The sequence below is a fragment of the Chiloscyllium plagiosum genome, unplaced genomic scaffold, assembly GCF_037043375.1.
Source record: "Chiloscyllium plagiosum isolate Xiang-an unplaced genomic scaffold, Cpla_swu_hap1 HiC_scaffold_22, whole genome shotgun sequence".
NCBI lineage: Eukaryota > Metazoa > Chordata > Chondrichthyes > Orectolobiformes > Hemiscylliidae > Chiloscyllium > Chiloscyllium plagiosum.
In genome coordinates this window covers 48,971,174-48,986,241 of record NW_028270160.1, presented here as the reverse complement: position 1 = coordinate 48,986,241, position 15,068 = coordinate 48,971,174, and the positions used below count along the sequence as shown (strand labels likewise).

Here is a 15,068-nt window from a genome sequence, read left to right as displayed (position 1 = left end):
TCCCAATGTTAGGTCAGACTGATTCTATTTCTAAAGTGGGATTTACAGAATCTTACACAGATTTATGCAGCTTTTGAGCAAAATAAAATGTAATTCTGCAAGTACAAATTCACCTCACAAACTTATAGGTGGGGGGTGTGTGTTTTTATGTGTGTGTGTGTGCGCGCAGGGGAGACCGAGTGAGAGTGTGCATGTGGGTGCGTATGGGCCAGGAGTGGAGTGTGAGTGCCTGTGAGAGAGTGTGTGTCTGTGAGAGGGTGCGTGTGTGGGTGTGAGTGTGGGGGTTTGTGTGTGTGAGCATATGAGAGAGAGCTTGTGTATGAGAGAGGGTCTGCGTGAGTGTGTGGGTCTGGAGAAGTGTGTGTGTAAGTGTGCATAGTGGACTAATGTCACCTACAGTGTGACGAGGCCATCCCCATAGGTACCAAACTTGGCTATCCATGGTACCCATGGGGATGGCCTCAACCGGGACCTTGCTCTCTCTCTCTCTCACACACACACACACGCACGCGCACACACACACACACTCTCACAGACTTATACCCCATTACATTCACGCACAGACACACACTTTCTCACAGGCACTCATCCCCCCACACACACCGACATGCACATTCACACTCAGTCTCCTCTGCACACACACACACACACACACACACACATATAGGTTTGTGGGGTGAAGTTTTACTTGCAGAATTACATTTTATTTTGCTCAAAAACTGCATAAATCCACGTAAGATTCTGTAACTCCCACTTTAGAAATAGAATCAATCTGACATAAGATTGGGACACAGGCAGACTTTAATTTCATTTGCATTATCTGAGCTGAGATGACACCTATTGTTAAAAGCTATCTTGAGAACGTAACTTTAAAAAAGTTCTGGATTTACATATGAAGGAACCAAAACTAACATTTTCATTCCAAAAGATGAAAGACTTAAGCTAAATATGTTTAATATTACATTCCATGACACTGCAATCCTGTGTCTTATGATTCTGCTCCACAACCACCTGATGAAAAAGCAGCACTTCGAAAGCTAGTGCTTCCAAATATGCCTGAAGAAGGGCTTATGCCCGAAACGTCGATTCTCCTGTTCCTTGGATGCTGCCTGACCTGCTGCGCTTTCCCAGCAACACATTTTCAGCTCTGATCTCCAGCATCTGCAGCCCTCACTTTCTCTTCCAAATAAGCCTGTTGGACTATAACCTGGTGTTGCATGATTTTTAACTTTGTCCACCCCAGTCCAACACCAGCACTTCTAAATCACTCATACAAGACAATATTGTTGCAAAAACTAAACAGAGTTTTCATACAGAGCAAACAATTTAAAAAAGATAATGTGCAATAAAACTTATCCATGAGTTAAAGGCCTTTAAACAAAACCACTGATTGTGATTACATTACAATCATTACACCAGTGTAATGTTTTGATGATATGAAAGGAAAAATGCAAATATTTTTCATTCTTTCTGAATAAGTAGCAACACAAACAGAAAGAGATAGCAGAGGTTTCTTTGTGTAAATGTTTATTTATCCATGCATGGGAGATAGTGTGAAAATGCTGCAGCTTTAAGAGGTTATTTAGTTCTGGTTTCTTTTAAGAGGGAGATTGAACGAGAAGGACTGAACTGGCTACTGAACATCACTGAGGCTTGGGAGGCCTTCGGTTTTTGTTAATGCAGCCTGAATGGGTGTAGGCAACTCTCACAGATCAGGATTTCTGAGCAGCATCAGAAGCTATTGGGGTCTCTACAGAGTTGGCAGCTTCAGTGAATGTCTCCTGGCTGCTACTCTCTCTTAATTTTCTCTTTTCCTCCTGGATTGGAGAACTGCATGTAAGAGCTGAAAAATGTGTTGCTGGAAAAGCGCAGCAGGTCAGACAGCATCAAAGTAGCAGGAATATCGATGTTTCGGGCATAAGCCCTTCTTCAGGAATGAGGAGGGCTCATGAAGAAGGGCTTATGCCCGAAATGTTGATTCTCCTGCTCCTTTGATGCTGCCTGACCTGCTGCGCTTTTCCAGCAACACATTTTTCAACTCTGATCTCCAGCATCTGCACTCCTCACTTTCTCCGAACTGCATGTAAGAATCTATGTCTGAATTTGTCTTTATTTTTTGGCAAGAGGTGTGTTTATGGGATGTTACTATATTGAAACAGTTAATTAGTAACAGTTACTGTATCTGTTATTCTGTCAAATTTCCAGTCGAGTTAAGTTATTCTGAATTCCTCTTTCTTTGGTTGTGTTAAACTACAGTGTTTAAATAAATTGTGTTATGTTAACGTTGAGTAGTTTGAATTGTCGCATTACATCTGGAACAGAAACTTTACATTTACCTTGAAAATAAGAAAACATTAGGGTGTAGGCTACCTTCTTAAAATATTTTGAGGTGATCTGGTCTGCTCCATAACAAGTTGGGGGTTCTTTTCAGGAACAAAATTCGTAATTCTAAGTTGGAATTAGAATTCCTATAGTGCGGAAACAGGCCCAATAATCCACAGCGATCCTCTGAAGAGATACTCACCTCCCCACCCTATATTTCCCCAGATCAATGCACCCAACGTATACATTCCTGCATACTATGGGCAATTTAGCATGGCCAATTCACCTGACCTGCACATCATTGGACTGTGGGAGGAAACCTGAGCACCTGGAGGAAACCCACAGGGACAGAGGGGAGAATGTGCAAACTCCACACAGACAGTTGCCCAAGGCTGGAATCGAACCTGGATCCCTGGTGCTATGAGGCAGCAGTGCTAACCACTGAGCCACCAGGTCACCCCATGCGTTTAGGATTGTTGGACTCAAACACTGAGCATGGTAATTGTTGATGTCGTTTTTTCAGGTGTTGAATTCAGTTGGTTCAAACAGGGTGTGCCTTGTGTTGTAATGGCTCTTCCAATCAGTAAGAAATTTCTGGGAGTTGAAGAAGTGACTTTGGGAGTGAAATGAGGAAAAGAAAGCTTTCAGAATTGGCAAACAAGCTGGTGTTTGGGTTGCCTGCATCTGTGAGGAAATTGCCGCAGATGCCATCTGAATCTCTGGAATTGGCTAAAATTCAACTGCAAATGAAGTAACTTGAATTAGAGGCATAAGAAAGAGAAAAGGAAATGAAACAGTTTGAATTATGATTAAAAGCATAGAAGAAAGAAAGGGAGAGGAAGGCCTTAGCGGAAGAATAAGAAAATTCAAACAGAGTAGCAGCCAGGAGACATTTATTGAAGCTTGCACTCTATTGAGATGCCAATAGCTTCTTATGCTACTCAGAAATCCTGATCTATGAAAGCTGGCCACACCCATTCAGCTTGCATTAACAAACGGCCTCCCAAGCTGTTTATTCCAGTGATTTTCAGTAGCCAGCTCAGCACCTCTCGTTCAATCTCTCCCTTAAAAGAAACCAAGACAAAATACCCTCTTAAAACTACAGCAATGCCACAATAGACACATCAAGAAAATGGTGTACAGTTCAAATTTTATTGCAAGAACTAAGGTTTTAACCTATTTTTACAGATAACAAGTTTCCAATTGCAGGATACACTTTTACTCACCCCCTACCTCCAACCAACCAGATTCACAAAATTCACATTCCAAATTAGAACACATGGACTACATTGTCCAATCACGTTCTCACTAAAACATATGACTATATTATCCAATCACATCATGACATGTTCACACTTCAAACTGTTCATAAGGACTTCACAATTACCAGTAAACCTGTACTGTTTACATACTCCCTTTCAAGGATAAAAAGCAAGTTTTTGTAAAGAGTTAATTAAAAGGTTGAAGCACACTAGAGTTACCAGATCTGAGTAGGCTGCATCTCAAGTTGCTGAGGCAAATGAGTTTGGAGACCATGGAGACATTGGTTGTATCTCCAATTCCCTGGAGCTGTGAAGAATGGGACTGGCCTTGTTGCCGTGGAACGCTCCAAGAAGTTGGGTCCTTCCATATCACCTGACCTTCATGGAGTGATTTGCAGTGAAAAATACCTTTGACCACAAGTCCATCAAGAAGTAGTCAGCACGTAATGTCCTCAAGATCAGATGGGAAAAGGAGAGGGTGGATCCTGTCAATTTGTTCACTGAGCAGACTGTCAAAGTCATTTAGCAGAATGTTTCATCACCAGAACTTTCCAACAAGGACCAAAACATCACTTGGCTAGTGTTGAGAAGGGAAAAAGTGAGGACTGCAGATGCTGGAGATCAGAGCTGAAAATGTGTTGCTGGAAAAGCGCAGCAGGTCAGGCAGCATCCAAGGAACAGGAGAATCGACGTTTCGGGCACAAGTCCTTCTTCAGGAAGGTTCCTGAAGAAGGGCTTGTGTCCGAAACGTCGATTCTCCTGTTCCTTGGATGCTGCCTGACCTGCTGCGCTTTTCCAGCAACACATTTTCAGCTAGTGTTGAGAAGGGCACAACCTATGAGATCCTTCATGTGTGCCCGGACTCTCTGACCTGCTGCACACTGCCCTCAAAGCAGTTGTTGTAGAGACTGTCACATGTCTCCTGCTGGAATGTGTCTGAGCGAAGGAAATCTGGAGAAAGATGCAGTAGTTTTCGCCGAGGTTGGTCCTGAGCAGCTCAATGACGCAGGACTCTGCATTCTACAGTCAGTTCCCCGCTACGCACACCAAGACAAACATCGACCACACCTGGAAGACCGTCAACTCAGTGAAAGATGCTCTTTGGTCTGCCTGAAATCTGTTGGTCTTCCGGTGTAAAGAGTTGACCTCAACTAAGTGTTGCAGACTGGCACATTCCAAGGTCCAGGACTATATGCTGAGGGGCGCACTAACACTTGGGGTAGTTGCCACCAAGGCGTAGTGGGGATAGACCACTGTCTGAGGACAATGGGAGCTCACTCAATTATCAGGCCCTCAAATGGATGTAAATGCAGTCTTGAACAAGTAAGAAATGTCTTGGGTTTGTTTGTTCTCGGTGGCACAGTGGTTAGCATTGCTGCCTCACAGTGCCAGAGACCCAGGTTCAATTCCCACCTCAGGCGACTGTCTGTGTGGAGTTTGCACATTCTCCCCGGGTCTGCGTGGGTTTCCTTCGGGTGCTCCGGTTTCCTCCCAAAATTGTGCAGGTCAGGTGAATTGGCCATGCTAAATTGCCCGTAGTGTTAGGTGAAGGGCTAAATGTCGGGGAATGGGTCTGGGTGGGTTGATGTGGACTTGATGGGCCTAAGGGCCAATTTTCACACTGTAAGTAATCTAATCTAAAATATGTAAAGATTGTTCAGATTTAAACTGCTTTAGTGGCTATGGATGTGTATAAACATTTTTTTATGAATAAAGTATATTTTTGGAAAAAAATCACCTTCGATATGAGAGTGGTTCCAGAGAACTAGTATATTGCAAGTGTCACAGCAATTTCAAAAAGGCGGGAATGATAAACCTGGAAAAGGCATATCAAGGCAGGACTTAGACACCTAATAGTAAGGTCCTGGGGAGTGTTGCTGAACAAAGAGGCCTTAGAGTGCAAGTTCATAGCTCCTTGAAAGTGGAGTAACAGATAGATAGGATAGTGACGAAGGTGTTTGCCTTTGTTAGTTAGTGCATTGAGTTAGTTAGTGCATTAGGAATTGGGAGGTCACACTGTGGCTGTAAAGGACATTGGTTAGGCCACTTTTGGAATATTGTGTGCAATTTTGGTCGCCCTGCTACAGGAAGGATGTTTTGAAGCTTGAAAGGGTTCAGAAAAGATGTACAAGGATGTTGCCAGAGTTGGAGGGTTTGAGCTATAGGGAAAGGTCAAATTATCTTGTGCTATTTTCTCTGGAGCATTGGAGGCTGAGAGATGACCTTATAGAGGTTTATAAAATCATGAGGGGCATGGATAGGATAAACAGACAAGGTCTTCTTCCTGGAGTGGAAAAGTCCAGAACTAGAGGGCATAGGTTTAGGGTGAGAGGGCAAAGATTTAAAAGTGACCTAAAGGACAACTCTTTCACGCAGGGGTTGGTACGTGTATGGAATGAGCTGCCAGGGGAAGTGGTGGAGGCTGGTACAATTACAACATTTAAAAGACATCTGGATGGTTATATGAATTGAATTGAATTGAATTGAATTTATTGTCACGTGTACCAAGGCGCAGTGAAAGGCTTTGTCTTGTGAGCAGTGCAAGGCAGATCACAGGTTAAGTAGCATAGATAAGTAAATAATAGGTAAACAGCGGCAAAAACAAAAACACAGGTACAGGCGAATGTTAAGAGTTTGTGAGACCATTCAGTATTGCAACAACAGTAGGTAGAAACTGTTCTGAAACCAGCTGGTGCGTGTGTTCAGGCTTCTGTACCATCTCCCCGATGGTAGAGGCTGTAGAAAAACATCGCCAGGGTGGGATGGATCTTTGAATAGGAAGGTTCAGAGGGAAATGGCCGAATGCTGGCAAATGGGACTAGATTTATTTAGGATATCTAGTCAGCATGGACAAGTTGGACCAAAGGGTCTGTTTCCATGCTGTACATCTTGATGACTCTATGACTTACAATGAACCAGCAGGCAGCCTAACCTCAGAACTGGTGACATTTTAGAGATATTCATTTGAGAAAATAATAACTTTCATTGGGACAATTAGGTGACAGATGACATGGCGTTATTAAAGTAAATCATGTTTGACTAACTTGTTTGAAGTAACAGATGACATTGCAAAAGGCAAAATAATTGATTTTCTGCAGATAGATCTCCAACAGGTGCTTCCGAAAGAAATAGACAGTTTTGTTTGCAAATTTGAAACTGTGGGATTAAAGAGACACTGGCTACAAAATGGACCAGACAATAATAAGGATGGTGAACTGTTGCTTTTGAGACTGAAGCCTAATATATTGTTTGAATGGAATCGGGGATCTTGGAATTATTTAGAACAATAGTGTACCTCCAGAACCCTAAAGGATTAAAAAATAAATGGAGAAAGTTCTGAGAAACAGGACGAACTAGAATGAGTGAATTCGCTGTCACATCAAGTTTAGTAAGGAAAAGTGAAACAAAGATTGATTTATAGTAGATAAAATGAAAATGAAAGTAACATTTAGAAACTCTAAACATTTGCATATATACACTTTTAAATTCCCCAATACTGTGCTGCCCGAAGGAACAAATTCCACACTTGTAATTGTTAACTTTCTTGATGAGTGAGCGTGATTAGGAGTTATCACCAATTATCCCGTTGTGAAAATTGTACTTACATTATTAGCTACCAGACTTAATTTTCTGTGGCAAATTTGATGGGCCATTAATTTGCAAATGCAGCAAATTAGGAAATCACTAGAAGTTATATCCAAAATACCCATTTCCACAAATAGTTCAGCAGTTTCTGGCAATTTGCAATTGACAGGGGTACAACATCCTGTTTATAATTTAATGAAACCATTACAATAAATCTGGGTTTCAGAAATCACAATAGGGCAAATAGTGATTAGAAGTTAGTGAGCAGTGCTGTTGCTGAAAAAGTTAGAGTCAATAAAGTGTGACGCTGGAAAAAGCCCAGCAGGTCAAGCAGCATCCGAGGAGCAAGAAAGTCAATGTTTTATGCTTAATCCTTCATCAGGACTTGCAAGAGAATTGTTGTTTTAGGCTTAAACCCGAAACGTTGACTCTTTTGCTCTTCGGATGCTGCCTGAACTGCTGTGCTCTTTCCAGCACGGCACTATATCAAAATAGTGATTAGAGGGTGGAATAAAACATGGAAAGCATTGGCGGTAAATGTCTTATTTAAGACTGAAGACTGCAGAAGCTCGCTGATGTGGAATGTACATGAACTATCATTAGAGCTCACCATCATTATCTAAGGCTGTTATCAATAACAATACTGAAACTGAAGAGATGGGAGATATTGTAAATGCCACCTATTTGAGCCTGGCAGGAAGCTGGTGCATGCTTGCTCTGTTGTGAGGATGCTGTCATGGCTGCAGCAGGAAGCAGATTTCAGCAAGCACGCCCTTATTGAAACGCACTGTTCCTTACTGATGCTGAGGAAGATGAATTGCTCCCTGGAGACTCTGGTTGGATGTTGCTTCATGATGAGAAACCTATTCACACAGCTCTACCTCTTCATGCTCCTTGTCATCTCTGTTCAGTCTCCTTGTCATGTTGCTGTCCTAGGGGAATATATTCTGCTGCACCCGTCGCCGAGAGTTATGTCAAATTAATGCAGATTTGCCACATGATTCCCTGTTGCACCAACATCCATCAAAAATTAGTCAGCAGCTCACTGGAAAGTAATTGATCCTCTTTTGAACCATGTTTGGGGTTACAGTCCTTTCTGCCACTGTGCAAGGTTTAAGAGATGATGTTAGCTGAAGAATGGAGTTCTGACATGCCAGTGCTAAGGTGAACTCTTAGGCATTAGGAACAGAGATTTGTTTCTAACTCAGAATGGTGAGTGGCTGAGAAGGGAGCTGGCAGGTAATAGTGTTTCCATGTATCAGCTAACCTTGTCCTTCTTGGTGAAAATTGTTCGGAGTTTGGAAAGTGCTGGCGAAGGAACTTTAGTGAATTTCTTCAGTCTATCTTGCTGGTGCTACGCAATGCTACTACTTTACATTACTAAAATGCTTTACGTTGCCTTGTTTAATTTTGGACTTGAAATATCTTCATTTTGACAGCTGCCAATTTCCCATTAATGACGTCCTTAACTAATTTAGTTTCCAGTCCACAGGAGCTAGATCCATGACTAAAATACCTGAAATAGAATTTCACCCAGTTGTGCAATCACTTTTGATTCTTCTTTGTCTCTTCCAATAATTGTTTTAAACTTCCTTACACTATCATCACAATAATCCAAGATACTCTCTTCCTTCAAGATGCTTGAATTGCTGGAGAAACTCAGCTGGTCTGGCAGCATCTGTGGAGAGAGAAGCAGGGTTAATGTTTTTTGAGATCAGTGACCCTTCGTCATAATGCTTGAATTGCCCAGATCCAGACTGAGTGATCCTGTGAGAAATGCATTAACTTACGGCACATCTCTTGCATGTGTTTTAAGATTCTTCACCCTTCTAGCTCCTTCCTCTGCTTCTTCTGATTCTTATTGTTCTATTCTTTTTGCATCTTTCTGAAGTTTGCTGACAAATCACTCTTCTACATCCTACTTACTATTTGGAATTTACAGTAGGCAACAGCTCCTTTCCTTACCTCTAACCAAATGTATTCAGTCTTTGAATCCATTACATTGGCATCTCTCTGTAGAATAGTAACCTGGAATAGCTTTGATTAATATTGACATCCCCACCCTCCAAACCCTTTGCTCTTATTTCATTTTCCTTCTCTAATCCCTCCTTGAATTCATTGATGACGGAAATGTTTAGTTCCCACACCTACTCATGGCTCAGACAGGGCTCTGTATAGTCACTACATCATAACTCCATGTGGAAACTTTCTCTTGTAACTCACCAATTTTAGATGTAATGTTCCTTACATGAGCATGTTTACATTCTGACACAGCTTTGTTTTGAACCTTCATTTCATGTCATTTCCTATTATTCTTTGCTCTGTTACTGTTTGTCTCCATTACCTTCTGCACATCTTCTCCCTCTCTTTGACTGTTACTCCCTGGTACCTCTCTGACTGTCTAATTATTTGAGTTCTCCTCTATGCTGTCATTATTTGCCCTATCATGATGTTGAATCAAATTCTGTTCATTTACGGATTTTTACATCAGGTCAATAGATTCCCTCTCAGAATCCTATTGAAACTTATCAGCATTTTAAACATTTCAGGAAGACCTTTCCATAACTTTTCACACTCCAGGTGGTTGTCAGGGATGCCTGGGTATCATTATCCACAGGCACACGTGTGTCAATGGGAGCCAATGTTTCTGCAGAAGTGGGCTCTGTGATTCTCCTCAATCACACCGCATGTGGTGTATGTGGCTTATAGCCCATGGAAAGTCTTTCATTGTTCACTCTCCATCGTAATAACAAAGCAATTAATTCTTTATGGAAGTCCAGTTTTTGTTGCTGTGCAACAGGTGAGAATATCAACAGAGCGAACATGCAGCAAGTTTCACATAACAAGAAGAAAATAATAAGCCCAGTTGGTGGCTGGGGGCGAGTTGATATTTTGTATTTGAGCTGGGCTTTAATACATTTTCCCCAGATTCTCAGCAACGTGCTGCTTTAAATTTCCGTTCTCGATTTCAATTGTGAAAAATCTGAGTACTGTGTAAGTTGCGAGGAGTATGTGAAGAGCTAAGCAGACCTGGTTCTACCTTTGCTGCTGATTAAGGGAAGCAGAAGTGAAGCCGCAGCTGACCGTCTTTACTCTGATCATCATGAAGTAAGAGAGATTTTTATGTGAAAATAGCAGGTGCGGTGAAGTGTCAGCTGTAGCTCTGTGGCAACACCTTTCTCAGATTAATCTGTAGGATTTGGGGAAGGATTGGTCTCTGTCATTGACTCATAGAGTTCGGCCCAACTTGGCCATGCCGCCCAGTTTTTACAATTAATCTAGTCCCATTTGGCTGCATTTGGTCCATTTCCCTCCATACCTATCCAAGCCTTGAACCTGTCCAAATGTTTCTTCAATAACAAAGTTGTACTTGCCTCCATGACTACCTCTGTTCCAAATACTCAACACCCACTGTGCGAAAAAAAGTTGCCCATCTGGACCCTTTTGTATCCCTCCCTTTTAACTTATGTCCTCGAGTTTTAGACTCCCCTACCATGAGGAAAAGCTGTTGGCTATCTATGCCATATCTATACCTCTCATGATTTTATAGACCTCTATTAGGTCACCCCTTAGTCTCCTACGCTCCAAGGAGAAAAGTCCCAGCGTATCCAACCTCTCTTTATAACTGAAACCTTCCAATCCAGATAGCATGCTAGTAAATCTTTTCTGCACTTTTTCTAGTTTAACAATATCCTCACTATAGTAGGGTGACCAGAACTGCATGCAGTACTCCAACTATGCCTTACCAAGGTCTTGTACAGCTGCAACAAGACATCCTCAAACCTATACTCAATGCTCTGACCGATGAAAGCCAGAATGCTAAAAGCCTTCTTTGACCTGTGACTCCACTTTCAAGGACACTTTCACAATGAACCAGTACCCCTAGATCTCCTTGTTGTATAACACTTCCCATGACCCTACATCGACTCAATAAATCCTGCCTTGGTTTGACCTATCAAAATGCAACACCTTGATTTCCCACGCACAAATCCGTGCTGACTATCCCAAATGTGTTCTTGTCTCTCCAAATGCCTGTAGATCCTGTTTCTCAGAATCCGGTCTCATGATTTACCCACCATGGACATTAGGTTCACCAGCCTGTGGTTCCCAGGCATTTCCCTACAGCCTTCCTTAAATAATGACACAACATTAGCCACCCTCCAATCTTCAGGCTTTGCTTCTGTGGCTGTCGATGATAGAAATATTTTTGCTAGGAGCTCCACAACTTCATCTGTAACCTCCCACAAAGTCCCACTTCATCAGGTCCTGGGTATTTATCGACCTTAAAGCTTTTTAAGTTTTCCAGCACCTCCTCTTCTGTAATGTGGTTCTCTTCACTACATCACAGTTTATTTCCCCAAGTTCCCGAGCATCCGTGTCGTCTGTTAACCCTCCTGATATATCTTTTAAGTGTATTCTGACACCCTGTTCACTTCTCATAGAATTCACTTGATCCCAGCTGCCTATACATATTATGCTGCCTGACCTGCTGTGCTTTTCCAGCAACACACTCTCATCTCTGATCTCCAGCATCTGCAAACATCACTGTCTCCTATTCATATTATATGCCTCCTTCGTTTACTTGAGCAAAGGCATCAAAAACTCTAGTTATCTAGGGTTGCCTACTCCTAACAGCCTTACCTTTCACTCCATCAGGAACATGCTGCCTCTGAACCTCCTCTGAGATTTGGCTGGAAATATTATGAAGGGGCAAATCAATGCATTGAGAAGGCGCTGGAGGAGGATCCTGATAGTATTGAGTGGAATACAGCTCTTGCGACCTCACTGTTTCAAATTAATGAATCCAATATGGGGAGCACTGGGAGTGGACTGCCCTGTAGGATCTGCTAACTTTCAAGTTATAAATTAACTCAGAGCTTCAAGCAGCCTCGTATCAACTGCTCAAGCCTTCAAGATCTTCATTGAAACCTTCCTGTGTTAATTTTCAGGAAGGCTGTGATTCTGTTTAACAGGATCATAGGGTTCAAATTCATGATGATTATTTTCAGCCTTTTCCCTGTCCACTAATATGTGCTGTCTGTTCATTTTGTTCTCTCCGTATGTTTCAGATTCTGGTTGTTATTTGAGTTTTTGAGCCACTTATTGGCTTTGCTGAGATGCAGGTTGCCCAGTGTGAAATAGATTGCTAATTTCTTGCTGAAGGTTGAATTAAAACAAAAAATCTTTCCACCTGTTTCTTACAGTGACACCGCAAAGGATTCCCTGAAAGAGAAACTGCTTCAGCTACAATGTCACTTCACATGGACCCTGCAAGTAGAGGATGTGGAGTGGGATGATTTGCAGGAACGATTAAATTACACAATTAAGGCTGACATTGTGCAATATAAAGTCATGCCTTACAATCTACTTACTTTTGTCAACTGTGTACGAGGTAAACATGAGGAGGCATTCAATCATTTGTGGGAAGCTCAGGAGATTCTGAGGAAGGATCACAAGTCGAATGTTGAAAAGTGGAGCATCGTCACTTACGGAAACGCAGCCTGGGTCTATTACCATGTGGGAGAAGTGGTAGAGGCTCAGGCCTACCTCAACAAGCTGGAGAGGATCTGCCAACAGTTCCCTGATGCCTCTCGCTTTACAGCAATGACCCCTGAAGTATACGGGGAGAAGGGTTGGTCCCTGTTGAGATTTGGCTGGAAATATTATGAAGAGGCAAATGAGTGTATTGAGAAGGCTCTGGAAGCAGATCCTGATAACATTGAGTGGAATACAGCTCACGCAACCTCTCTGTTCCGACTTAAAGGAAATATTGGAGACCCTCAGTGTCCTGAGCACTGCAAAGTAGTGAAACAGTTACAACGGGCATTGGAACTGAACCCAAAGGACTCTTTTCTCAAGGTCACGCTGGCTCTAAGACTACAATATTTCAAACAGGAAGAGGAATCTCACAGATTGTTAGAAGATGTGCTCCTGAATTCTCCTGATGATCCCTATTTAATTCAACATGCGGCCAAAGCTTTAAGAAAGGAAGGATCTGTTGAACGATCCCTAGAGATGTTGAAAAAGGCACTCATATTAAGACCAAACTCTGGACTCCTTCACCACCAGATCGGTTTATGCTACAAAAAGAAACTGTTTACACTGAAGAAAACACCTTATAAATATAATGCTTATGAGGAAAGGAAAAAACTGATTGAACTTTGCAAATATCATTTCCAAACAGCATTTGATCAGAAACCATCACTTATTTTTGCAATGCTTGATTTGATAGAAATCCTTAAAGAAACTAAAGAATATTCCAAGATTGATGAGATCTACGAAAACATGATCAGAAATAAAGATTGCAACTACATAAATAGACACTTAATATTTGGGAACTATGGAATATACCAGCTATATGGGAAAAGATCACAGCCTAATGCTATTCGTTATTTTAAAGAATGCTTAAAAATCAAGGCATGGGGAGGGCTGTCTATGGAATGCCGAGCAGCATTAGAAGGAATCGCTGAAGATCGATTGGACGAATATTCAAGAGACAGTGTTGCCTTTGGCATATTGGGATTTTTGCACCAATTGGATGGCAAGAAATCCGAAGCCATTGGATACTTTCAGAGAGCCCTGGAGTGTGATCGCTACAATGAGGAATTTCAGAATGCACTCCAGGATCTAAAGGAGGCTGCATAAAATCTGTCTTTGATTGCCTTCCTTTAGTCACCAGAACCAGATCCTTTCTCATTGGCTGGTTACAAAATTAATATAAAGCACACCTTCTGCAACATTTTAGGAATTCTTTGTCCACTCTGTCCTTTTATCTGGTTTTCCCAGCTTCTTTCAAGTCCCTGGCTCTTAATACAGTATTAAACTTACTGACCCCTGTTGCTTTTCTATCTCCATCTCACTATTTGCATCCAAATTAAACGTAATAGGCTACTTTCTGTTCTTTAAAACTAACCAAATACATTCATATTTGAATCTATTAAGTGTCCTTTTATAGAACTTCAATAATATCCTTGATAAATATTGACCATCCCCACTCCCTGTACCACCAGCTTTTGTCTTCTCTTTTTCCTTTTCCCTATCGATTTTGAATCTATTGACACCTCATTCCTACTGATGTTTTGTCTATAATCACTATATCATTAGCCCATTTGGAAATTTGCATTTGTAATTCATCAATTTCATTTGTCAGAACCCTTATATATTAACACACTTACTCTCTAATGTGATGCTAGTCAGCTTTTCTTTTAACCTCCATCTACTTTCTGCCTGGTGTTCTTTGTTAAGGTGCTGTATGTTCCTGATGCAGGGCTTATGCCTGAAAGGTTGATTTTCCTGCTCTTTGGATGCTGCCTGATCTGCTGTGCTTTTCTAGCACCACATACTCGGCTATGTTCCTGTTTGTCACTTATATTTGCTGCGCACCTTCTCCATCTAATATGTTGCTAATTTCCTGGTAAAATTTGCTTTGTCAAAGTATTCCCTGATAGTGCTCATTAACATCCCTACCGTGACATTTGATTGAGAGCTGTTCGGATATAAATCCTTCCGTTAGATGGAATAGTTTTTGTCATGACTTCAAAGCTTGGCCTTGCTGATTAATTTTTATAAAACACAATGATTTATCTTAAACGGGCAGCTACTACAATTATCCTCTCTGAATCCTATCAAAAACCATTTGTCATTTCACTCAGAGTTTCCCTTAATACATTTTATACTCAAGCATGTTTTAGGTGGTTGTCAGTGAAGCTTAACTATCCTGATCCTGAGGAGAGTTGGGACAATAAAACTCAGCGCAAGGAATTTGATACCGCTCTCCTCTGTTGTATATTTTAATTGGTGTCAGGATATGTGGTATGCAGCTCATAAAAAGTATCGCATTGATAAGATTCCATTGTAATCCCAAAACAATGATTTTTTTTCATGGAAGTCCAGTTATTG

General features: G+C 41.5%; 1 pseudogene; it reads left to right on the top strand.

Annotated features, from left to right (window-relative positions):
* The first annotated feature begins 4,499 nt into the window (after positions 1-4,499).
* Positions 4,500-13,814, top strand: LOC122561377 (interferon-induced protein with tetratricopeptide repeats 5 pseudogene; annotated as a pseudogene).
* Positions 13,815-15,068: the final 1,254 nt, after the last annotated feature.